A 26321-nucleotide genomic window follows, 5' to 3' on the forward strand; every position below is an offset into this window, starting at 1 on the left:
AGCTCTGAAACAAGAAATTAAACCTAAATCAGGACATAGACTTCTCTTTGCTGTGTGACTAAGTTGCGCAACTCGCTTTCATAAAGTGAGACTGTGAAGGAATTCTTCAAAATAAAATTTTTGCACATTGTATACCAGTGTATCTTATTTTCTGACAGGACATTTGAAACTTGGCTTTTCCATACAGCCAAATGAAGCATGACATTAAAAAAAAAAAAACTTTTCCAGTGAGTGAGTTACCCACCCCACTTAAGCTCCCTAAAAATATACAGAAAATGAAACATAGACATGTCTGAGCAGCGAGAACTGTGTCTGAAATTACTGTCTTTGCGAAGCTGTTACATTTAGTCAACTTTATAATCACTTAAAGAGCTCATCCAGGCTTCGATTTTTAAAAATGTAGGTAAGGGCTTTCTCTCTCCCTGAGCCAGATGTACAGCTAAAAGGCAGAAATTAAACTCGGTTAAAATAAAAACGTGAAGATGCTTTAGCTGAAAGGGATACCCAGGGCCTCTCCCTATTTTTTACCTATTTTTAAGGAACGGAGTGACCTGCCCTATTCGGTGTATTGTCCTTAGATCAACACCTTAGAATTAAGGATATTGGTTCGCACAGTGTGGGGGGTGTAATATTATGGCTTAAGACCTGTAGCTTTAGTTCTCGATCGACTTCGACCCGCTGTAGACGACAGCAGCTCCCAGAGCAAGCGCTGGGCCCACGCGTTACCACGGGGAAGGGAGCCGGCGGCCCAGCCAGGCCCCCGACCGCCTCTGTCCCGCCGCCGCCCGCCCTCCTCATGCGGTTTATTTCCCGCGGCGCGGCCGCCACCGCCGCGGCGCTCGCGGGGGTGCGTGGGCGAGACGGGAGCCACAGCCACGACTGGCGGGGCGAGGGGCGCCTCAGGCGCTGCCCCGCCCCCACCCGCGCGCGGTCCCCGACGTTTGCTTCGCCGCTGCCCAACGGCTGAAGGCGCTCGCGGCGGGGGCGGCTCGGGGTCGGGACGGGCCTGGGCGGAGGGGCTCGGGGCGCGGTGGCGGCGCCTTTTCTCCAGCGGCGCCTGGAGAGGTGGGCTGAGGCTTTCAGAGGGGCTGACAGATCTGAAGTTTCGGAGGCTGAATGACAGAAACACTCAGCTAACAAAACAGTGCGCCACAGAAGAAGTTTCATCTGGTCTGGCCAAATCCCTCCTTTCTTTCCATCTTTTCTCTCCTAATAACAGCTGCCCTCTCATTCCCTGTTACTCCGCTGTGAAGAACAAAACCTCCCTCTGACTATCTGTTTTTCTTTTCTTCCCCAGAGTAGGTCTCATTACTGGTGATTAGCAGATGATTAAAACCAATTCAGCTTCCCCCAGTAGATATTTTCTCCCTGTTTGTGACTAACGCGTCAGTCTTCAATGAACGTGCTCCTAAGCTTATTAACGGGCTCAGAGGATTAGCTGCCACCGAGCGCCGCCGCTCCGATATTGTGATGCAGCGAGTGACATGGAACCATTTGCCGAGCACCACCGGGGCCGCTGGGACTCAACATCTAAATGGCAATTTGAGTTTCCGTGTGGAGCAAGGCTGGGGGGGTGGGGGGTGGGGTGGGGTGGAGTGGGAATCCTAACCATCATTACAAAAATTAAACGTTTGGCCAAGTCTGAAAATAGCCTTGAAACTTAAGGGCAGCCGAACAGCCATTCCGCGAGGAAGGAAAAAAGAGCCTCCCCCCAATAAAAACAAAAAACAAACCTAACGCAGGAGCTTCACTCATAGGGAGAGTCACAGATTTTAAGGCCAAAAGGGACTATTATATCCAGCTGCCCCAGCCTCACTGCATAACGTACAGGCCACTCTCGAGGTTTACTGTGGGAGTGTGCATCAAATCTCCCTATCTGCTGCACATATATTGTTATGTAAACCCCCAGCCTGTACCACTCTGGAGTCCGAGATTAGAGCAGGATGCAAAATTAGAAGCTTCACTTTGTTACACCCTTTAAAAAATGACCAAGGATGGATGTAACTTAATAGCCAATAAAAAATAAATAATAAAAGTCCAGATTATCTCCAGGTCTGAATTAGGCAGCAAGTTATCCAGGAGAAAAAGAAGAAACATTGTGGCATAAGTTAAAATAGGTCGTGTAAAATATTTTCAAGTTATATGCTTCTTCTCTGTAATATTTTATGCTTTTTATTTGTTCTAGTTCTTTTAAGGATTGTGGTATTGAATTGTGGCCAAATTTGTAGAAATTGAATCCCTGCATTACGCTTCTTTTCACTAGCAGGTTATCATACATAAGTAGTCCAGATAAAAAAATTACTTACTCCTTATAAGCTCAAATGGAGCTGCTGAATGCTTCGTACTAGAAAATCTGGCCATTAGGGTTGTAGGAGGATCCAATTTTTCACTTCAGGCAGATTTCCCAATGTAAAACATCTCTTCCACTTTGGAACAGAACAGAACAAACTTTCCTAGAAATTTCCTGTAAAGTGAAATTCAAAAAGAAATATTATTTGATATCTGGTCAACTGAAGTGTTTTATTTGGTCAGATTTGCAAAGTTTACTTTGCTCTGACTTTTCTTCATTTACGTTATTTTTTAAATATTCACTTTACAGTACTCATTTATTATTCATTATAAAAAAAGGTTTTAAAATTGAAAATTGAAACACTTAAGCTAGTATTTTTTTACAAATATTTTTACAAATGCAATTTTCTCATTTTATTAAATCTTGGCATTATGTGCTATTTAGAAATAAACTTTAAAAATTCTGGAATATATTTGACATCACAGAATCTGTATTTTTCTACAGAGGATTATATCAGGGTAAAATTTCCAAGCTGCTTTGGTGGAGGCAAACTGATGACTAAACACAGAGTTGGACTCCAAACTTTAGGCATCCCATTTTGAGCACAAAGTGAAAAAAAATAACACTTTGTAATGATTTTTTCTCACTCCCCACTAAATGCCTTGAAATGAAAAGAACAAGCTCCTCCCAATAGCTCCTTTTTCACATCTTTAAATTTCTTCCATTTATATTTTCCATTGTCCTCCTTTCCAGTGCATCTTAACTCTGAGTGTGCTGAAGCTTGAAATGTAGCTTCCGATTTATAATAGCAACAGGGCATGCAGCAAATGACAACAAATCCCCTGTCACCCAGGCAAGGAGGAAATGTGCGAGGTAAGGCAGAGTAGCCCTTCCTTGCTGCATAACACACATACACACACAAAAACCCTCAGTGAGAAATAAGGAACTAAAACCTTGCTCATGAAAAACTATGAGCCCGTTAAAATCAGACCAAAATTGCCACACTAGGGTGTCAGCCATTGAAAATAGTTAATTATGCATACAATGCAAGTATAGACCTATGTGTTTGATATGTATGTAAATTTTAAAAGGAAAACCTTCTGCCTTCTATCTCTACCTCTGTAAAATTAAAGGAATTCCAACATGCCAGATTGGCCATATTCTGAAAAAAAACCATAAAAAACACATCACTGACCGTAGCTGACTCCAATAAATAAGTAAATGTTGAAGGATAAGCTCCCTTGTGAAACAATAGACCCAAACTTCAGTGGAGCATATGCAAGAAAATGACAAAGAACGGTAGACCAGAATTTCAGAGCAGAAAGAAAGTTTGGGGAATAAGAGGTAAGAATAAGACAAGTTACCCACAATACCTTTTGGCAAAGGAAATTCTGCATTTGTCGTAACTTCTGGAGCATCAAGTACTACCCTTCTTGCCATTCTGTTGATAGAGATGGGGAGATCTAGTAGTAGGTATATTGTATTATTTGCCACTCACTCTTTTTCCCCCTATGTCTAAGCTGTCATTTTATACATTTATTCACTGGTCAACAAATGATTCATGCAAAGCCATAGCAGGCCACTGATTCTTTGTGAATTGTCTCTGTCACTGTTTTTTACTCTTTCTAGTGTGATCAGTCACCTGAGTCACATTATAGGCTTGTTTCTGGCTTCAGCTTGGAAGAGAGTACCTGTAAGGCAAGAGGGAAAGCTGTCTTTGCTTGTGTTAAAAGATCTATGAAGTTAGGCGCTGATAGACTGGCTCATAAAATAAATTTGAGAATATTCAAAATCTTTTCATTTGGACTACTGCCTGACCAAAAAGTCCTTGCTTGGAAAATGTAGATGTTAGTAGCAGATTCATTCTTAAAATGGAATTTCTCCTTTTATCATCAGGACAGAAAATGATTTAGACAAATAGTGTGTGTTTGGGGGCTTTTTTGTGTCACTTGAGGACTTGTCCATCTGTAAGATGAGGTCAGTGCATATGAGAAGAGGAGTTTGCCTGTCCATCATATAAGCAGATTTGAACTTGATACCATAATTGCAAGAGAGGGAGTTAGTCCATCTTCAGAGGCTGGAGCTGGATATTACCACCTTAATCTGAGCTACGATAACAATCAGTAGTTAAAACCACCTTCCTGCTTGTTTTCCTTTTTTTCTGAGATGAAAGAAGCAAAAAGATGATAAAGGGAACCGTACCCCCATCTATGGCCACAAACAGACTGTCTTAGAGATGGGGTGGCTGATGTGAAATTATGCTTTGAATGTTAATCCTAAACATGCACATTATAGTTTAACATATCTGACTTAAATTTAGGAGTGACCAGGAAGTGGCCAGCACAAAAAAGAGAATCACAGAAAGAGAGAAAGCGGAGGATGTATGCAGGCAACTAGTCTTAGCACTGAGCAGTCAGTATTTGTTAACAGCCCACCAGGCAATCCAGCAGTGGCGTCGTTCAGGCATCAGCACTGGAGCTGCTCCTCTTGTCTCTCCAGTTTTAAAAAACAGATGATTTGCAGGAACAGTATTTTCGCCATCTTTTTACATGTAGAAGGATGGAACATGTCTGGGTAAGAAAGACTCCATTTTCTGATTCACTTATGTGTTTACTTTGCCTTGCATTCAGTTATATATTTTCAGTGCAAGGATTTAAAGTTGTTGCTGACTTAGTATTCAATTGTACCACAACACTTGGTAGAGGAAACGGAAAGCAAATGTGCTGAGTTGCCAGGAGACGGATTTATTCCGAAGTTCAGCAGCCTGGCACTTCCACTGCGACACTCCTTCCCCGCTTCCCCTACTCCCTCACACTCCAGTCACAGACAGATAGACCAGAAATAGCAGGAAATGACCCGCTTCTGTTTCTTACTGAAGTGTTCTGTTTCATTTCATTTTGAGTCTTTCACAGACGCACAGAACAAGACGAATATTTGCAGAAGACAGCTGCGAAATGGGTGCAAGATGGACAATTCAAGTGGTTAATTTGTTTAGAAGCTTATGATCCTTCTTTCCTGCTTTGTTGCCAAATACCTATTTCTTTTTTTGAGTTCGACAGTATCATTTGGGGGGGAAGGGAAAGAAATTTATTTGTTAGTCCATTTTGCTTGTGAAATAATAGCTACTTGCAAAAAAACCTGTTACCATGAAGTAGGAATAGAGCAGAACTGATGTTCTTCATCCCAACCTCTGCTATTCTGAGAGAAAGGTCAGGCTTTCCGCAGAGGTGCCCAGATTTGAACCTGCCCTGCTTTTTTTGCTTGTATTGAGATCTAAAAATGTTTTTTTTTCTACCTTGAATATGGTCAACAATTCTGAGATGAAACCAAGAGTACATTTTTAAGAGATTTCAGCCAAAGTCAGTGGAGGCAATCACATTAAGAGACTAATCTAAGAACATTTACCACTACAAGAAAAGTGTCCTGAGAAAATAGCTCGTATGTTTTGTCTGATCTGAAGCAGAATGCTAGCTTCCAACATAAACTCTGGAATTTGCACAGCTTGAATTGACTTACCTTCTTTATAACTTCTCTGTCTGTCTCTAGACTTTAGAGAGTTTTTAATTTGACCATAGAAGAAAGATCACAAAGAAAGTGTGGAAGGCAATAAATGATGCTAGAGTATGGAAAAACTGAAATTAAAGAAAAATCCTGCAATGAATCACCAAGCAACAACAAAAACCTAGTATGGCTGGAGAAACCACACAGAAGTGGAGCCTATTAGAAGATAGGAGAGGAGATTTCACTCCTCTCCAGGCCTGAGGGTGAATAGGATTTGTGGTAACCAGAGAATACTGGTCAGATACTGGAAGGAAGATTAATTTTAATTGAAACTTCTGAAGAACTAGAGAAGTTGGGACTCTAGGTCTTGGATACTCCTTTACTATGAAGAAAATGTATTCTTTCAGGGTACTGTTCTTCAACTGAATTTATCTGCAAATGTTGTATAAAATCATTTGAACAGGGAAGGTAACAGCTACTATCAGCTTATAATTGCTTGTGTTTCTTCAGCCTTGTTCCATCTGCTCTCTCCATACTTAAGAGGGATGCCATTCTTCAAGTCACTCCCATTACCAAGACTGATGAAAGAAATAAAGACAACACACCTCAATTTAGGTATCTGATTATGTCTTAAATCTCATTTAAAAAAAAAATCTTTGCTAAAGGCCTATTTGATTCAGGGTCCTTACTGTTTTTATTTTAGCAGTGAGTTACAGATCTCTGCCATTATTGTTTACTATTTCTAAAAGTTTTTTTCTTTGAGTCCTTGTCATTTTCCCCTATAACTGTGGAAAATGCAATCTGGCCTTACAACAGTCCTATCTGTGTAGGTCTAGTGGCTCACTGCTTTGGAGAATGTGGCAAATGGTTCCTTGGATCTTTAACTGGCTTCGGTGTTTGCATGAGGTGGCCTTTAAAACACGTAACACTGTCTGAGTGACATCTGATGAAGACTCAGTACCAAGGTTAAAGGCAACATGCTGAGGTAAGACATTTGACAGCAGCCCTGCTGAACCCAAGCGTAATGTACTTGGGCCCAGACAGTGAAGAGAGCACAGAGCTGAGAATGAGCCTCTCAAGGTGATTACTGCTTAAGCCACCTAACCAGGAGTGTCTAATGTCTTCAGGCACTACCCTAGAACCAGCCTTTGTGTTTATGGAGAAAGGTACTAATACCTTTCTTAACTATTGTATGTTTAGCTAACCTGTCCTGCTGCCAAAAAACTCATCAAATTATAGCCTCAGTCTTTGGCTTCACATCTCTTGCTCTGCTGAGATTCCCCCTCCCCTTGCTTTGGTATGCATTCCCCCAGTCAGCTGACTGATAAGCACCATGGAATAATGCAGCTACCATCCTCTGAGCTAAAAGGTGCAGCAGGATTTGTTTTTTTTTATTGAGTGCTACTACCAGGATATTAATGTGATGAATGCTGGCAGCAGCATGTATCCTTTCATGTGCTTTTGTCACCCCCTGTGGCACCCATTCCTTTGTATTACTTTTGCATCCTTCCTGTGCAAGCAATAGGATGGCTTTATGCCTTCACATCCTTCTCTTCAGCAGCCAGAGCACCATCTATTCTCTCCTGGCTTGCGTATATCTGCTTAAAAGAATTAAACAAAGCTCCAGGTTAAAATGAACTCATGGTATACATGTCCATGAATGTTACAGTGTAGGTGCTGCTTTTGGTCAACACATGACAGCTCTGCCCTTAACAAATCATGAAAGAACTTCATTTTTTATGAAGCTCTGCCTAAAATGAGACAGGAAAAAATCAGAATTCCACTGTGTAACCAGAATAAAAAGCAGAGCCTGTGAATTTAGAGTCGAGTCTCCAGAAATATGTTGATACTCCAAAAAGATGTTGATCTACAATTCCTAGGAACTATCCCATGCTCAGACAATGTAGAAGAGGTTTTGTAGACAAAAGAGATGGGTGCCCAGGATAAGAAGATGGAGTTCTGTCATCTTTAATCTTATTATGAAAGCTATTACAAAATACTGAGTCTGCTTCTTAAATATCTGTTTCCTGTGCTTGATTTAGCTGCAGTTCCGTACAGTGCCATTATCCTCAGTCACAATGTCCCCTCCATTTCTCCCTTCGCTCCCTTTTTCTCTCCTTTTCTCTTCATTATTTGAAGTTGCTTCAAATAATGGCTAAGTGGAGGGATTAAAAAAAAAAAATCAAACTTCAAACAACACTTTCCAGCCCTTCAATGTTGTATTTAAAAAATAAAATGCATGATTATAAGAGCATTGTAAATATAACAGTCAAAATAATAGGTATGACAGAGCTCTTTATAAAGGAACTTGCTGTCTTTTCAAGCCAGGCTATTAAGCTTTCCTGATGCTAGTTCACAGTATAAAAATGAGCTGATTTTTTCCAATTCCTAATGGGAATTTTTTATTCCAAAATATTCAAGGCAAATTCTGAGAATTTTAGCTTGCTACTACCTCTACCAGTTAATCTATCATAAAGTTTTCCTCACCACTGATGCTATAGATGGCATAACAGCATGTTTGCTTACTGGCTCTCCTTTCCATCTTGACATCTGAAGCTGCAGAAATAATTTAAGGTTATAGTGGCCTAGAAAGTTTTCAAGATACCCACCATTGCTCCTATGCCTTTCAGTGGCTGTTTCTTTTCATTCCTTGTCCTCCTCTTTTCTCTACAATGTAACCTTGGAAATTTGAAACATAGTATTTTCTTATTACTTCTTTTTCTTGGAATAACTCCTTGGTGAAGGTCCCTGAGTAGTAGTACTCTACTAGCAAAAATGGAAAAGCCATAGAAAGAATTGTCTTTGGAGATAAATTACTTATTTCCTCATGTGTGTGGTAGTATGTATCAGGAATAAATTGAAGACAAGTGCTGTATGATTTCTTGTTTTCATCTCTTCTTCAGGAACACCTACAATTGCATTTGAATAATTAAAGAGAGATCTGATATATAGAAGTTCATCCAACGGAGTAGCAGACTTCTGATTTTGGTAGGGTACTCTGGTAGAAATGAGAAGAGCAGGAACATAAGGAGAAGGAATCAAGAAAGGGAGACAAAAATGAAGAGAAATGGAGGCAGGAGAACAATGTGGTTGATGTAAAGTGAATCAGAAGAAAATGAAGCTGAAGACCATCAAAGGAAGGCAACTGAGTTACTTTCAGAGGTATTTCACTATTGAGAGAGGAGAAAGCAAAACATGGTGGAGCTTCCTATTTGAGAGCCTGTTCCAGACTAGAAAGTTCATGTTTCAGCTGCCAGCTATCAGTATCTGCCATAAATTTGTTCTCAGCTACCCTAAGCTGCACAGTATGCTGTCCCATTCCTTGTAGAGACACCAAAGGATCCTAGCTATATGATCTGCAGTGCTGGGAAGATGACATTAACAATTTTATAAGCTTTTTATATTTTATAATTTTATAAGAGAGAAAGTGCTTTCAATTGTATGAAAGTATCTAATGGGCCTGCTTTCTTTTTAAACTGTGCTAGACCCCACTAAAGTTGAAAAGAAAAAAATCAGTCCAATTCAAAGTAGTCCTACTCTAGTGCTATGTACTGTACAGAAAAATCGAAAATAACTACAGCTGTATGGTAGTATGCATGCTGTAGTCCAAAAGATTTGGCTATCAGTGCATCCTTGGCCATATCAAAAGAAGGCAGATTTTCAGAAAAACTTGGCATTGCGCACTATGCATCCATGAATATTCCACCACGAGTGCACAGTGGATGATCATTGAATAACATCCTGTCCTGGTAATATATTCATGGGCACAGGATGAGAATATGTGTCTGATCAATTGCATTCGTGCAGCTCAGGAAGCCCATTTGTTCAACCCTTATCATTATTTCAGCAATACTTTCAATTTTGACAACCCTGGGCAATATAAACTGCCTTGCAAACCTCAATGACTGCTTCATCAATAGTCGATTTTCCAACCTCAGCTTGATAGGCACCTGACTTCTAGCAGCCTGGACAAATAGCAACACACTTTTGAACAACAAATAGCAACAAACAGCGTTTGGGGTTTCTCAGATGGGTATGTTGCTGCTCAGTGGCTGGGACAGAGCTTGATAATGCCTTTATGGATGTGCTTTTATTTCATGAGAAGATGCTCTGCTTACTGCTACATTTCCAGCACAATTTGCTTCTTTTAAAGTGAACTTGAGTTCCTGGCTCCAGAAGGTTGTATGCAATGGCATGTGTTCCCACAGCTCATACTCAATCTACACCTCCTTTGTTCTTGTCCAGTAGCTCATGGTGTGGTGCTACTACTGCTGGAAAGATGCTGTTTTTTGTCTTCTCAGGCCCTCAAACTGCTCCTGATTTCTGGTATCTCTGGAGGCAGCTGTGAAGAAGCATAACAAAGAAAAAACTCTCTCCGTAAAGAGAACTGTATTTCTCTGCTTCAACAATAGCCACAATAGTTAGATCTGTATTTTAGACAAATAATGGCCCACAATTGCTGTGTGTGGTAACTACCACGCAAAGCATCCAGATGCATTTCCTTTCACATCCCAAGACTGAACAGACAAGTTGTCCCAGACAACACTACTGACTGGAGGATAAAGCAATGTAGTGTCTTTTGTGATGCAACGACTTCCTATCCAGCTGATGTAGGTGCGATCAGTTATCTGTATTTCTTGACAATGATACAGAGTAGTACTAACCTGATATGTCGGGTGTGACATCAAGCTACTAATATCAGTAGGGTTGTAGGGCAGGCCCTGAAGACCAGGTCTCTGAGTTTTCTGCAATGGAGGAGGAGACAGAGATGTAGAGCTGAGTATTTTTTGTACAGGAGTTTCATCAATCTGCAAGCTTTTTAGTAAAATATGTTACCCTGCATTGATATCAGAGGTGGGTAAGAAGAAATGACAGACAGGCACATTACAGTGTGTATACTGCAAAGCAGAGAGTGAGCAGAATCATACTAATAATTTACTTGTAGGCAAAGCAGAAGGTAAAATGGTCTGAAAAGACCAGTCCCCAGAGGGAGCGGCAGAGGACCACTTCATTTCAATCTCTTTGTTTTGCCACAGCTGCATGTTTTCACTGTCACTGACTTGAAAAACAGCATGTGTAAACATGTAGTTTGGGGGCTACCTTACACCTGAGGTAGCTACCTCACTGTGTGGCTCTCAGAGACACGAGTGACTGCATGTGTGGATCATGGAAAAAGGAATCAAAAAATGCATGAGAGTGGATTAAGTTTTCAAAGAAGACAAGGTCAGTTGCTAATCTCAATAGTCATTAGTTTCACGTCTTTATGGCTTTTGTCACAGCAATACCAGAACAGACAAATGTTAATTTTAATTTCCCTATTATTCTTTCTCAGACTCAAAAATGAACATAATGGACAAAGACCAGTAAGTTAGAGTAATATCCTGAACATAAGTGACCATAAGCAGGAAGGAGTAGATAAATGCTTCTTGCATCACTGATTCATAGATAACCACTGCTGTCCTTAAACATACCAATCCCTGAGCACTAAATCTGATTCCACCTGTGCCAACTCAAGTCCAGGGCCATATGGCTGTGCTAGTACATGATATACCCAAGCGGATGAGACAGGCAGAGCTTTTAGTCTGGGCACAGCTGAATCTGAGTGTGACTCTGTGACTTCTGTGACTTCTGGACTTGAACCATGTTGAGTGGTTCTACCCTTGCTGAGTTTACCAGATTAGGTTGGTGATCTGAGCATCTTTGCTTCATGCTGCCTTTCATAGCATATAAATACCCTCAGGCCTCCAAATGAGCAGTGTGCAGAAGTTAGTATTTTGAGCTATCAAATGTTAACAAAAAAAATTAAGGTGGTAGTATAATAGATTTGACTTGGAAAAAACAGTCCTATGATTGCAGCTGAGGTCTGTCCAGAGAGTGAACTGACTGCAGGAAGTCCTAATTTTCACCCAGATGAGATTTAATCTCCTATAGTTGCATGGACACTTTTTATTCTACATAAGCAGTTTTGTAAGTGGTTGAGCTGCGTTTGGCGTCAATGTTGGTAGGTAAAACTTCCCTGTATTATTGGTGACCTTCTGAGAACTCAGCTTAATGGACACCCCCAAACCATTCATCTGATAAACCTTCTGACTGGTGCTTCATCTGTCTGAATTACCTAGTGTCATGTAACTAAAGCAAATGGTACCCAAAACTTTGGATCCAATGCAACAGCTTTCCATCATGAGAAATATTTGATCCTCAAAAACCTGGTAGGAGAAAAACACCTGAAAAATGTTGTGCCTTGGGGAAAAAATCTTTAATGAATAGTCTATCTGTTTAGTTAATATTCTGACAATGTAACAAGGCCTTTTTTTCAATATCACTGCATTTAAATCAGGTAACAGCCAAATATATTGCCAAAAGGAGGCACGATACTTATGTATGGATGCAAATGTACACATAGACTATATTCAAGGCAAAACAACCAACAGACCTTCCATTGTTCATTCCAGTCCTCTAATTATATTATTAAACATATGGAAAAATTATTTTCCTATTCTGGGAAAGGAGTATGAGAAATGCATCTTCAGAAATATATTCTGTTCTCATAAGAACTGAAATGGCATAGCCCTGGGTCCATCTGACCTCATATGTACTGCAGAAACACAAAGCTGCAGAATTAGATAACTAAAGTTAAGCTGCACACCAAACCTATCCTACTACAGTCCAAATGAGGTTATTGACTCAGAGAAGGAGCCATTGATAAAGCCATTACTCCTAGCAGCCAGATGTGTGATAGCTCATTTTTGGAAATGGACAGATGCCGCAGCATTAGTGGCATGGAGATATCAAATATGGGAAATCCTTTGAATAGAACAAAAATGACAGGCAGCCTCCTCTCAGAATCTAGTAGATTTAATGGGTAACATTTCCTTGGAACTGGAATAGAATAAACACATGGCTAAGAGGCTGAATAAGCACAAATGAATCTTTTAGAGGTGACAAATATGCTATATATGAATTAGGTTGGTTAATACTTGTCCAGAAAGTTAATGTATTCTAATAATGATTTATTTATTTTTTAAGCCACTAGGACATAATGTACTCTAAAGTTAGATGCATAATTTCAGGTACATTCAGTTTATTTCTATTCTTTGCACATCTTTATTAGAAAACTCTGCCTTCTGACTATTACACCACTATGCCAAATGTGCAATTCTATAAATCAGCCTAAGAGAGAGAGTGCCAGCTCTTCCTGATGATAAATGCAGTGGCAGAAATCTACTTTGTTTCATAATATGTAAGGCTGATTAATCCAAAGCTGTTTGCAAACTTCATTTCATAAAGGACACCCCCATCCTCACAATCAGATTAACAAATCAAAGGTGCATTCAGACTTGGAGACAGGTTGCCACTTAAGTATTTCAGACACCCAGGCATTCTGTTAAACTAAGCTTGGATTAACAAGGTCTGACTATTTAAAGGGAGTTACGTTTAGGGGTTCTCTGTCTCTGCTGATTTTGAATGCTGTGCTCATGGGGTAGTGCCGTCCAGTCTTAAGAGCTCAGAAAGCTTACAGAGCTTTATAGCCTCCCTGCAAGCTCCATGAGCTTAATTGAAGATAAGTATATACAAACTCACCTTCCTAGAAAGACTTTATTTATGTGAAGGGGAAAAAAACCAAACAAATCTCTTTATGCAGTGACTTAGCTGCATCTTCCCTGTCATCATTTATCCTTATTTTTATATTAGAATTTATTAGACTAAAACCCTTAATCGTATGGAATAGATGAAAGTGGAATCATTCAACACTGTCACCTTTTGTTGTCACTTGAGACTCTCTAGGAGGTGACAGAGACTGATCAAATTATTTGTTAGGAGCAAATCATGCCAACCAACTTAGCCCCAGTGGAAAGTGGATCTGTGAGGATCTGGCCCTAAGTCCTTCTCTGCTTTTTTTTCCCCATTTGCAAAAATGTGATGACAGAACTTCCCTACCTAACATGTTCAAGAGTGTTCCCTTACCACTTGGAAATGATGGTCTCTGCCATTGTTTAGGGAGAACAATTTTGCAAAGAGAAAGTAAAGAAGTGAGCAGTTTCTTACACATAAAACCTGAGTGCACTCACTATTTGAGAAGAAGAGGCCATAGGAGGCCATATGGCTTAAAAATTGATGGTGCTGTTATGTGTAAAAGGCTCTTGAGCAATGATTTAATGCTGCTGCTGCACCAAGGGGTTACTTGGCTGTATTGGAGCTACCGTTGGGTGGAGGTGAGAACTGGAATGTGGACACGGGGCAGGAGCTGTGAAGAAGGATGCTATAGTATAGTTTTACTGATGTTGGTTTTAAGTTCAGAGTTACAAATGCAGTCAGCAAGCAAGAAACTCTCCATTCTACTATAACTGTATTACCAAATAGTTAGTTTACATATATAAACACTTCCAAGTGAGACAGAAATTTGTTACTATCAATTGTTCAGTTATTTCAGCTTATGATAAAAGCTTGGTGACTATAACATAGTAACCAAAATGCATTTACAGGGCTTCTTTATTATTTATTTATTTATTATTTATTATTCATGCCTTTAAAAAAGGATTGCCTTTTTTTCAGAAAGGCCTGAGTGTCCTAATGAGGGAGAAGACTCAGGCAGGAAAGCTGAGAGCTTCAACTGCTAAGAGTCATGAAGCTCCATTTGGAGAGGCAGAGTATCTTCCCCTAAACGGTGTGTGGGGAAAGTGATCCCCCCATACGTCTTCCATCTAAGCTGCCTGCCTCTGGGTAGGGAAATTCAAAATGCCAGGAACTGGTCAGAAATATAGCTATCGTGTGGCTGTATAGCTAGCTGTAATTTAGTACAATTCAGTGTTATTTGTAAGTAATTTCTCCCTAGTCAGTCCCTAATTTACATACTGGAAGTTCAAGAAAATGTTTTTTACCCAAAATGAAGAGTTTCCTTAGAAGTATGTTTAAGAATTGCTTCATTTGCAACCAGTACAAATGCATCATAAGAAACAAAATGGGGGGAAAAAGGGAGGACAAAAAGTCTTAGAAACATTGGAAAATAAATAATTGACACAGGAATAAAGAAATGTGGTTTTAGTGTGCTATAATCTAGGGACTGTCTTACCATTCTCCATCCTGCCTTAGTTTACATAAAGATAATAGCATATGATACCATGCAAGAATGACTGGATATTTGTCTTTGATTTTCTTTTATTAAAGTGAAAGTCATAGTTATGATAGGATCAACTGAAATCCCAGCAATTATTATCCCCTCACCCCAAAATCTTGTTACGATGAATGCTTATTTTATATGCAAATGTATATTGCAATTATGGAATTAGAGAAGGTTTAAGGATATCTGAGCAACAGGAAGTGTGAGTGCTAGGACAGCTGGGTGGTCTGTGACTGGTGGTTCATACTGGTCCCCTTCCTTTCTAAATTACTTCTGAACTCTTGCCACTTCTTGCTGGGGGAGAGAGAGCTATGGCAGGAATAAAGGAAATAACCTGACTTTGGGTAATACTTTGTGTTGTGTCCTGCTTTCATTCGTATCAGAACACTTTCCTGTCATCTGAAAGTGAGATTTCTGTCTGAAGAAACAGACCTTTTCCTACATAATCACCAGTGAACCCTATGGAGTTCAGGAAGGAACCAATGGTTTATTTTATTTCCCTTGAAGGCTGCTTTAGGTCCTAGGCCACTTACTGAACGCTTTGTGCGGCAAAAACTAAAGCAGTAACAGTATCACTGCTTCTGCTCTGCAGCATTCCTCTACAAAAGCCCCTAGTGATCACCCAGTATTACCTAGTATAATGTCAGTGGATGATTTTTGCAGGTCAACATATTTGTGCTGTAACAGGGAGATTTCCAAAGTCTAGGATTCCCCGTAAGATTTGTCTAAATTAGAAAACTCTGTTCCACTTAGGTTCCTGGTTGGATTGACCTCGCTCTGTCCTTCACTGTCCTTACGCAATTCATTCTGTCTTTCCCTCTCTCTTATATTTATATAAACAATCTCAATGAAGAATCCTACAAATATAAATGCTGACAATTTAGTCTACTTAAAATTCAGTGGTTAATAAGGTTCGAAATAGTATGCTGCTGTAGGTGCTTGTTAGCAATGCACAAGTGTAATGCAAGTCTGCCTGCCTCTCATGGACTGTATGTTAACATTTAAATGCCGATTAAAACAAAACAGTTACAAACCATAGCCAGTTGCAGTTGTTCTGATTAACATTATATTTTACAGTTGTTATACAAACAATTAGTAGGAAAAGACTACAACATCAGTTCTGTTGGCAGGAGAAGGCACTGCCATGGCCAATCCAATCCAATTAAACCATGCCTACAATATGCAGATTAACAGTAAAAGTGCAAATCAGAACATACTACTACATTGCCTTCTCCAAGACACTGACAGCCTGATCCTGAAAGGTGCTGAGTGCCATATGTGGAAGCAAGGAGATGTGCTGCGAGAAAAGCACGCAGCATGAGAGAGGAGCTGTGAAACTAAACTATCTTGGAGAATTAACATGGGTCTCACGTCATGTGTGTAGGGTAACACCAGAAATTTCTGTCCCAGATGGAACTGTGACGTCTAAATTTCTTTTCAGCCCGAATAAAAACAAAGAATTGAAATTTTTGAGTTTTTCAAGAAATTAAGTTTCCCAAAAAACCCACTTCTATTCTAAAATACAAAAATGAGTTTACAGCAGTGCTTTATTGTTAGCCTTATCGTTTTGCTACATAATGTGTCAAGATGATAATACTGAAGTGAAGTTACTTACCTTAATGAAATTAAATGTTTCCATAAATTTGCATGAATAATTCCAATGAAATCAATACTTTCTACTAGAATACTTTGACTTGATTGAATCATCATTTTTCAGTGGAATTTTTTTCACTAGAAAAATAAAAGATCACTGTTTTGTAATGTTTGCTTCTTTTTCAATTGCCAAAATTCATGAAGTCTGTGACATTCTCTCTGTTGACTTCATTGAGTTTTGAATTTGACCCGGATAAATAAAGAAGCTGTGAGACACACAAATTTCTAAAAGACTGTAATCCTGCTAGACTGTTGGTTGAATCCTAACTCATATATTTTCTTGTTATCAGAACACACTATCTCTTACTTATAGTATTGTTTATAGAGTGATGAACTGATAATATTTGTTTCTTAAAAAAGTTTTCTTGTTCTAATTAAGCATTATGTTTGTAGGGATCTCTCATGCACTTTATTCGAAGTTTTTTGAGGCTTAGCATTCTGGCGTGCAGGATAGTGTAAATATATATACATACATATATATGCACAGATACACATGTATACACACACACAGTAAAATCAAGAAACACATTAAAATCCTCAGAGACAAAGCAAGAATTCACCTCTCCTTTGGCTTATCATTAAAAAGACTCTTGTAAGACTAGAGCTCAGTCCAAAAATGCTGGACTGAAACGCGCTTTGCATTTTTCAGAAAAAACTTCTGAAATAGATTAGTAATCACAAAAAGCTGAAACATATTTTACAAAATCAAAATAAAAAAGCGCAGGACAGCTCAAGAGCAGGCACATTAGGTAGGTTCTTCTGTTTAGGATGAATAACTTTAAGTTCATGTATTAGGTGAAAAGTTCTCAAAGCTCAGACTGTTATTTTCTCACAGGGCACTCCTTGCTGACAGATTCAACATGCAGACTGCATTTCTGCTGGATTTGATAAAAATACAATTAAAATGTTGTACAGGGGGTTACGCCAAATTGGCCTGCATCCTAGAACCCACTCCAAGCAAAACCTTGAGGAATATATTGTACAAGAAAAGGTTTGTCCTCTGGGATTGCCTCCCACTTCCTTTAACCTGATATTTTGCTCATCCTATTATGAGATTCCTCAGAGGGGTGAAACATTAGATTGCCTCATTAAGACTCATCATTTACAAGATGTTGACAAATGCTGGCATTTATCCTGTTGTCATAATAAATGTGAGAAAATGACCACTTGGCAATAAGTGATTCTATGCAATTGCAGGTTGTAAAATACAAGAATATAAGGGTCTGTGGATAATGTGTCAGTATCACTATGTAGCATCTCTGAACAGATTCTTCATGCATTGTAACAAATCCAGGCTAAAATAAATACTAATGGACAGTTTCTTTTTATAGAGTTTTCCACATGTGCAACCCAAACACAATTAAGAAAAATGAGAGAATAATTTTAAACCCAACACAATAATAAAACAATTATTATTAATCCTATTGGCTGTATGAGCATAAGTACCCAGCACCCATAGTGTCCTTGTTGGCAGCCTGAAAATAATTTGAACTGAGTTTGCCTACAGCTCTTATCTGCCCTGTTGTTGATGACCACATGGCCTTTCTTAACAAGGGTCCCGGGTTATCTCGTCCACTCAGTGTTAATGGTATGAGGTCACCACAAGGGAAGATCACACAACAGTTGCTGAGCCAGGTTCAGGTGAGGGAGAAGCACTTTCCCAAGTCTACCATGAGGAAGTGTTTTGAGAACTGGAGGTTTCTTTCCATCAGGGATACCAACTGGGTGATCACAAGGCAGTCCTGCAGGCAAATAATTTGGATGAGAAGAAAATTTGCCCTTAAGTTTGGCTTCAGGATAACATTACACATTAGTGTAAATGCAACCATTCCAAAGGAAGTAAATGTACTGTTCTTGGAGAAGGAATCATTGACTATAAAAGCAGACCAAGATCAACCCAAAGACATAAATGCCTGAAGATGGATACAGAATGAATTTCACCCAGTAGACCTTCATAAAGAAAACCAAAGAAATTGGCTCATTATTACAGAAGTCACTCCTTTCTCTTAAAATGTGACTGGAGGAATGCCCTGCACTCTGAGCTGTCATAGACAAGGTGAGCACAAGTCTAAGTAAGTGAGGACTTTGGGCTAAAAAGATGATCAATTTTCTCTATGTTCTATGGGGAGAATAATTCCAAATTTATGTTCTAATTTCATTAAGATGATAGAGGTTTTACCAGAGCTGAAAAAATGCCCCTCTCTTCCCTTGATGACCTTTTCAGTTAAGTGCCCTACATGAAGGAGAATGAATACAGGCCTTTGTATCTGCAGGCTGTCCTAAACTGAAGAACCCGAAATCAAAAGATGATGAAAAAGATGTAATTTTCTGTGTTCGGGTACCTATTGTAAGAACAGATGTAGCCAATAGATCAGTGTAAGTGTAGGACTCCCTCAGTACCTGATCTAAAGCAGATGTGAATCTGTTGCAGAATGGAAGAACCTGGATATTTGGCTCTAGCTAAAAAGACTCTGCTTTGTCTCTATAGGTTCCCCAGTTTAGCCTACAATGGCGGCTGCCACATACATATGAATAGGATTTGTCATATAAATTAGCTAATATCAAAACATCAGGTCTTTGGTCATAAAATTCGTATAATGAGAAACAGGAGTCCTTGAGGCAATTCAGAAAAGCAGTCAATACTGTAGCTAGTTCTGAACAAAATAAGAGCTGATTCTCCTAATTATAATAGCTTTATTAATAGACACCAAGTGGTTCTTCCTTGTGAGATAAAAACAGTGATATTATTAACAATCAGAATCAAAAGTGACAATAACTCTGTTGCCAAGAGTATTGAATTATTGCAGGCAGTTGGTAGCTCTGTCCCACTTGAGTAATACACTGCCTGATACACTGCTGTTGTAGTGATTGTGGGGCTCTAAAAGAATCAGCAAAATTGCTTTGTTACCAGAATTTACGTCCTAATGTGACAGTATCTCCATTCTAACTGGGGAATTTGAAGGGAGGGAGGTAATTCATTTGTTCGTGCTTCTGTTGCTTGTCATTATCACTCACCTCTCGTTTTTACTTGTGTGGGGTTTTTTTTGGAGGTATGGAGAGAATTTGGGCATTACCCACTGGAAGTTGACCTTCTTTGATCTGCAGTTTCAGCTGAGTACTCATGATCAGATAATACCTTCCTCTCCCTCTCCCCTCCTTCTCTCCCTCTCCTCTCCTCTCCTCTCCTCTCCTCTCCTCTCCTCTCCTCTCCTCTCCTCTCCTCTCCTCTCCTCTCCTCTCCTCTCCTCTCCTCTCCTCTCCTCTCCTCTCCTCTCCTCTCCTCTCCTCTCCTCTCCTCTCATTACAGAAATATTGGGAGAAAATCTGAACAAATCAAACATAGCCTTAACATCTCCTATGAGGTATGGGGAAGAAAAATTGCTTTACAAGAAAGATCTTGTCAATTTTGGTTTAAGCTGCTGTGTGCTTACATGTTTCTTTCACCTTACTTATCCCTCTCAGTCTGCTAAGACTTTAACACGGGGTACTGAAGTTTGCTGCCAAAGAAAAGCCCAGAGTAGAGGCCAAAAGAAAAAAAAAACACAACCGTGAAGGAATCCTTACTTTCTTTGGAGCACATTCTATTTTTGAAGTAAATACTTTTCAACACTAAATGTATGTTGCTAGAAATGCCAAATTTCTGTTGAATGGAAGGAACTTTGGCCTTCGAAATGTGGGACATGTGAAGGTGCTTGTCCTCTTCTCCTCAGCTAAAATTCCTCCTTGCGTGAGAAACTCTCTTTACAATACTACTGGACCGCTTTGATGTTCACTTTGAACATTGGTTATTACCCTTTTAGACTGGGAGTCATCTTATGTATGGTATGACGTTTTCCCAATCACAACACTGTAGGGTGTGAAATTATCATGCTGCCTCCTTGCCTTTGTACTCTTCTATTTTGTTTATAGTATTTTTAATTGAGTCCTGGACTCCCAATCTGCATTCATTAGACATAGAGCAGATAAACACTTGTAAAGACACAATTAAGTCACAGCCAGGTACTGGTGTTTTCCTCTCCTGCTGACTTTACCTCTGCTGAATACAGCTCATTAACATTTCCATAGTTTTAGTTACCCCATATTGGAATTTAAGTCTGTATCAGTTTGCTTATTTGTTAGCTTATGGCCTGTTCTAAAATCTGCTGCTCATTTATTTTTATCAGATATGTAATGCTAGCTCCATGAGCCTGTCTACTAGCCAGTGGGGTCTGAGTGTCCCAAGTTCAGCTTTCCCCAATGTATTCAAATACTTAATTGTGCTCAAAAGGTTTTTTTCATTGCCCAGTGCAAAACTGCCTTGCGCTCATAAAGTAACACATAGAAATGCATGCAATATTTACCAGCTCCTCCACTGAAGAGTAGAAGTGGAAAATGATCAGGACTGCTATTCCAATGAGCATAATTACCACAATCTCACAATGTCAAGCCTGGCAGGGAAGTTTATTCTTATAGAGCATCATGTCAGACTGCACACTGTCTAAAAGCTGATGCATCATTGCCTTGGCTGCCTTTGGTTGACATTTTCAAGGTTGTCTTCTCAACCAAAAGTGTTAGGCATTGAATTTATATTTGTATTTCAGATGCACTAGCTCACTACACCACTGATAATGTCCTTCTACAGGTGCAAGGCTGGTGAAGAGATACTGAAGGTAGGTCCCAAACCTGAAGCACAATAGGTTCACGTCATGAACTATACAACTAGATTGCTCCAAAGATCTAAATCAGTATCTCTGCAGGGTCTTGCAGAGTGATGTGAAGACACAGCAGCTCATGGAGCTAGCTTACTTGTATTTCCAGCTCGTGGAGCTACCTTATTCATATTTCTACGTGGCACAGCATCTCCTCATGTAGACCTACCTAGAGAATCTGGGCATTTCAAACCATGGTCCATACTGAAATTCTTCACTCTTATAAGAGAAAGCAATTTTCATAAAGTAAAAAATGGGGAATTTTTGATTGTTTGTTTTTTTCCTCGGGAAAATTTAAAAACATGAGCAAGTAATATTTCATTTGTTTTGTAAAACCACAACAGTGTCAGTCTCTAAAAGAATGAGTTTTCTCTGATCAGGAGATTTTCTGATGTAGCTATGTGAAACTCCAAATCAGTTTCTGTTTATGTCAGTGGAAGAGCTCCCACTGAGTTTAGGGAGAGCAGATGCTGGCTCTCTGTGACCTAACAGTGCACCTGAAGCAGATGTTCATAACCATACAGTGATATGTGCCCAGTTCGTGCCTCGTTGCTAATTCACCACAGTCGTCTTTCCTCCAGCACACCCTACATCAAGAAACAGCCATACCCCTGTTTGATTTTGGTTTTGAACTGGTAGGCTTATTTTTCAAACACCTATAAACAGAAGACAATGAATAGAAATAAATTTTACAGAAGCCAATAAGGACAATGCAAATGAAGACAACCAGTTTGCTGGCATAAAAAAAGTTAATCAACCATCTGGAGGTGTATGAAAGTTTTTGTGCATGTGATATAAAAGTTGAGCATGATCTTTTCCCCTGAGTTTACCAGTTTATTAAATAATGCATCTGTCTTTCTTTTTTCTTCCTGAATTTTGTATATTGTTTCATTTGGAGTGAAAATCAGTTCTAATGCCCATGGCACAAACTGCTTCTGAATTTCTTCCTGGCAAAGGATATTTATAATATAGTATAATCATATTCTGTATATGGTACAGTATACAATATGAGCATACTCATATTGTTGATAGTAATAAATAAAAAGGCAGACTACGATTGTAATAATAGATATGAGTTAGAGTAGTGTTTAAATCTGGTTGAGTATAATTATCAGTTGCCACAGTGAACTAAATTTCAGCGGGGTTTGGTTCTATGGTTTAGGGTAGTCTCCATTAAATATAGGAAAATCCAGTTAATTAATTAGCTCTTAGTGTTAAATGAGTTTTTTAAGCCTGAGAGACAAGGGAAATGTGGGATTTGTGGGGACTTGACAGTGAATAGTTAATGATGTTAAACCCAGAGCGACTGTTAATACAAGCTACAGTACCTGAGAGTCAGAAATACAGTCACAGAAATAAATGCAAATAAAATACCAAGGTTTAACAGGAAATGAGGAATGTTAATTTACTCTGGATATTCAGATTGTCTTTATATGATTTAAATTTTTTTGTGATGGTTACAATGCCAGGGTCCCTCATTCTCTGACTCTACAGCAGACACTTATAAGAGATAAAAGAAATGATATGACAGAAGTATGACTGAGCTGAATCTTTCTGAGCAGGTATATCATTCATTTCCTGACTGATTTTCCAGTATTTGGGAGAATTGTTTATGAAGAGCTGTCCTTGGGAAAGGGAGATTTTCTACTGTTGTCTTCTCATTTCTTAATCACGGGGCAATCTCAGCAAGGATAATTTCTGGACAGAGTCAGAAGTCATCCTAAGGCTCTTCTACCTGGTGAAACTTTATGCCTCACTACTCTTTTCTGCTGACCAAACTTTTAGCCTATTAGAGGGTCTGTACATTAGCCTCACTATGTTCTTCTTGTATGGACAGACGTCTCTCTATACATTAGGGCTTTTTTTATGTCCCTGGAAAGTGGCAAGTGGGGCCACAACTGCATCACTATAAAATGTAGATTGTGCATTTAAACAAAGAAAAGGTACTACAGTCCTGGTGGGAGACTTCCCTGAGAAGAATTGAATTAGTGATTTTTCTCCTGGTTAGGAATTCACACCAGCCATGTGCATGAAATGTTAGGGTTGTGGTGTATGGGCATCTATGATGGCATCTTGCATGAGGGCATCTTCTACCAGACATATATGGCAGCTGATTATGAAAGCCTTGAAGATTCTGGCTTGCTCATGAATGGTACCACTTTTTCAGGATGCTTGGTCATTCTTCCAGCTGACCTCCATTAACTTCAGTGTAGGCTTAGCTAAAGAACGTAACAGTATGGGTGTAGTTTGTCATGGCTTCCCTGTCCCTACCCGCCTCCCTAGGGCCTGCCCCAACCCTGCTCAGCCCCAGCCCCCATTTCAGCCCAGCCTGGTGTCATCAGTCCCTGCCCTGCAACATTGCAGCGGTGCCAACTCCAGCCCCACCACGGCCCTGCCCCAGCCCAGCCATGGGCCTCGTTGGCCCCATCCCAAATCCACAGGTGCCCTGCCATCTGCCCTGACTGTCCCTGGTGCCATGCTCCCTCAGAGCAGGGGAACAGGCCCTGGCAGCCAGGTCCTGCCCCACTGGGAGCCCCCTGACACCAACCCTGGGGAGCTGCTGGCCCGTGCTCTTCCCAAACACAGTCTATACTAGTCCACAGTGAATATCATCACGTTCCTTACTCTTTTTTTTATATTTACATCATCACATTTGTACATACTGCACTCACTATACAATACTATCAGGAGTTATTTATGATCAAATACTAGCATACATACTGAATGCAATTCATTCTCTTTAACTTTATGTGTCTGCAATGTAGCTACCAACATCTGGGTTAGCCATCCTGGGTTACCTTCATCTTCGGTAGAAATATGTCTTATTGAGTTATCTGGCCTATATCAGCAAATTACATTAGGGTGAGAAGAGTAGCACTGTACAGTGCCTGTTTTTTTCCCACAAACTAGAAAAGAGGTCTAGGCAATTAGCTTAGAGAGAGACATTTAAAACCCAGTGAGATAAATTACTTGCATGTGCATACGTGCATACTAATAACAGTCCAAAACAAATCCTGCTGGTCAAGGCAGCCTTAGCTCTGAGCAGAACTCAGATTTCACACACGTGTTTCAAAGGGCCTCTGTTTGTCTGGCAGGGGAGAGCTCTCACTTTTGAAAGCTACTCTGTCACATGTAATGAGGATACCAGCTCCAAATGCTGTCCTTGGGAAGTGTTGGTACGTGGTACAGAAGTCAGCTGGAAGCTCATAGCGGAGCTGTGCTGATTCTCCGTTCCCGTGGTTCCTTGAGGCTGCTCAAACGTGTGTAGCCTGAACAGGTGCAGATATATTCCCAGAGCAGGAAGTTATAGGTATCTCCCTGACAGCCACCTCTCCCTATACTGAATTTAGCCCTCTGTCATTTTTTATTTTCAGCCTCCACTTGAACCTTATGCTAATTCTATACAACATGGGTAATAGGTGGTTTTTTTATCAGTTTGGTGGAGGGACAGTGATCAGCGACCTCTTGAGATGACAGTCTGTCAGATTGTAAATCAAGGAGGATCTCTCTCTTAGCAGCCACAAAGATTAAACAGACTAATGAATCAATATTTTAGACCATCCACTCTGGGGAGCCTTCACTTAAGTCCCAGCACTGTTGGTCAGGTCAGAAAATGTTCTTTTCTGTCAAGCGGTAGGTTTCCCTGTATGGTAGTGTGCATTCATCCTCCTTTGTGAGAGCTCTCAAAATCTGACAAAGGCAGATGTCAATCCATATTGTGGTGACACTTCCTTGTTCAACTCTAAAACTTTGTGAGATCATTTCATCACCCAGTAATTGGAAAGGAAGGGAAGGCTGTGTTTGTTCATTTTGCAGAAATCACTTCTAGAGTCCATCTTTCCATTTTTGCTTTTATTAGGCAACATTTTCTTTCAGGAATGAGCTATTTATTTCCATCCCCTCTCCTCAAAATACCCAACTCTTTGTTTTCATAATGTTTGCTGTCTTTAAGGCAGTTTACTTGCATCTTTGTTCATTTTCTTAACATAAATAACACCACATCTGTAATTTTATTGTCATCTGCAAGATTTTTCTAAGCTAAAATACTTTATGGATGTACTGGATTCTGTTCACTTTGGCAACAATTCTGTGATCCTGAAATGGTCATAATTTACAGCGTATGTACTTTTAGCAGATGTTCTGTTTAAATTCATATATTCTGTCCATCTCGGTGATAACCGAAGCACTGATATTTAAAAGAACCTTCATACTATTTAAAAAAATACCCATAAATATAAATCATAGTGTATTTCTATTAACGTATTTTCCACTGAAGGCATAGACTCACAATAAAAATGATACAATGAAAAAATAGCTGTTTTAAGTAAATAAATTGTTGGATTTTTTAGCAAAAAAAAAGCTTTCCTGTTATTTTTGAGAAACAAATTTGCGTGAGCAAGTAATGCTCAAAATAGTAAACACACTTCATTCAGCATTTCCTCAATGATAATTTCTGTTCCTAGAGTCAGTAAATGATGTACGTTGTCATCTTTGATTTGCTGCTATTTGAAAGCACAGACCTGTAACCTAAGAGATCCAGTCATGAAACAGGAAAATAAATGACTGTATTAAAAATGTCACTGCTCAGATGGTCCTATACAGAAGTTCTGATCGGAGTACTCACTAATTAAAGAGAAGGTGACGGGAATCCGAATTTATCCTCTAATTTTATGTCTGACCCTTATCTATACATGAGGGGCTTGAATACATTTCAATTTTGAACATAACCCAAAAAAGCACTTAAGCAGATGCTTAACTATGAACTGATGTTTGACACCTAGTACCATACACAGGGATGATTTCCTGAATGTTGACCATAGAAGAAGTTCAAAGCAAGTGCCTAATTTTGCCATTTAAGGGAAACTGACTATGATTTATATATGTGAATTTTTTTTTATGCAAAGACATTAAGTTGTCAGGCATTTTCTGCTAATGAAAGCTGGCAAATATCTCAAGATACACTGAAATCCTTTTCATTAACAGCAGAAGAGGAATCTACAAGGTAAGCCACATTATTGTGGTAGTTCTACTTCTCTTACCTGGTAATAGCAGATTCGTGATTTTAAACAAC

This window comes from Dromaius novaehollandiae, chromosome 1 (genome assembly GCF_036370855.1).
Source record: "Dromaius novaehollandiae isolate bDroNov1 chromosome 1, bDroNov1.hap1, whole genome shotgun sequence".
Classification (NCBI taxonomy): Eukaryota; Metazoa; Chordata; class Aves; order Casuariiformes; family Dromaiidae; genus Dromaius; species Dromaius novaehollandiae.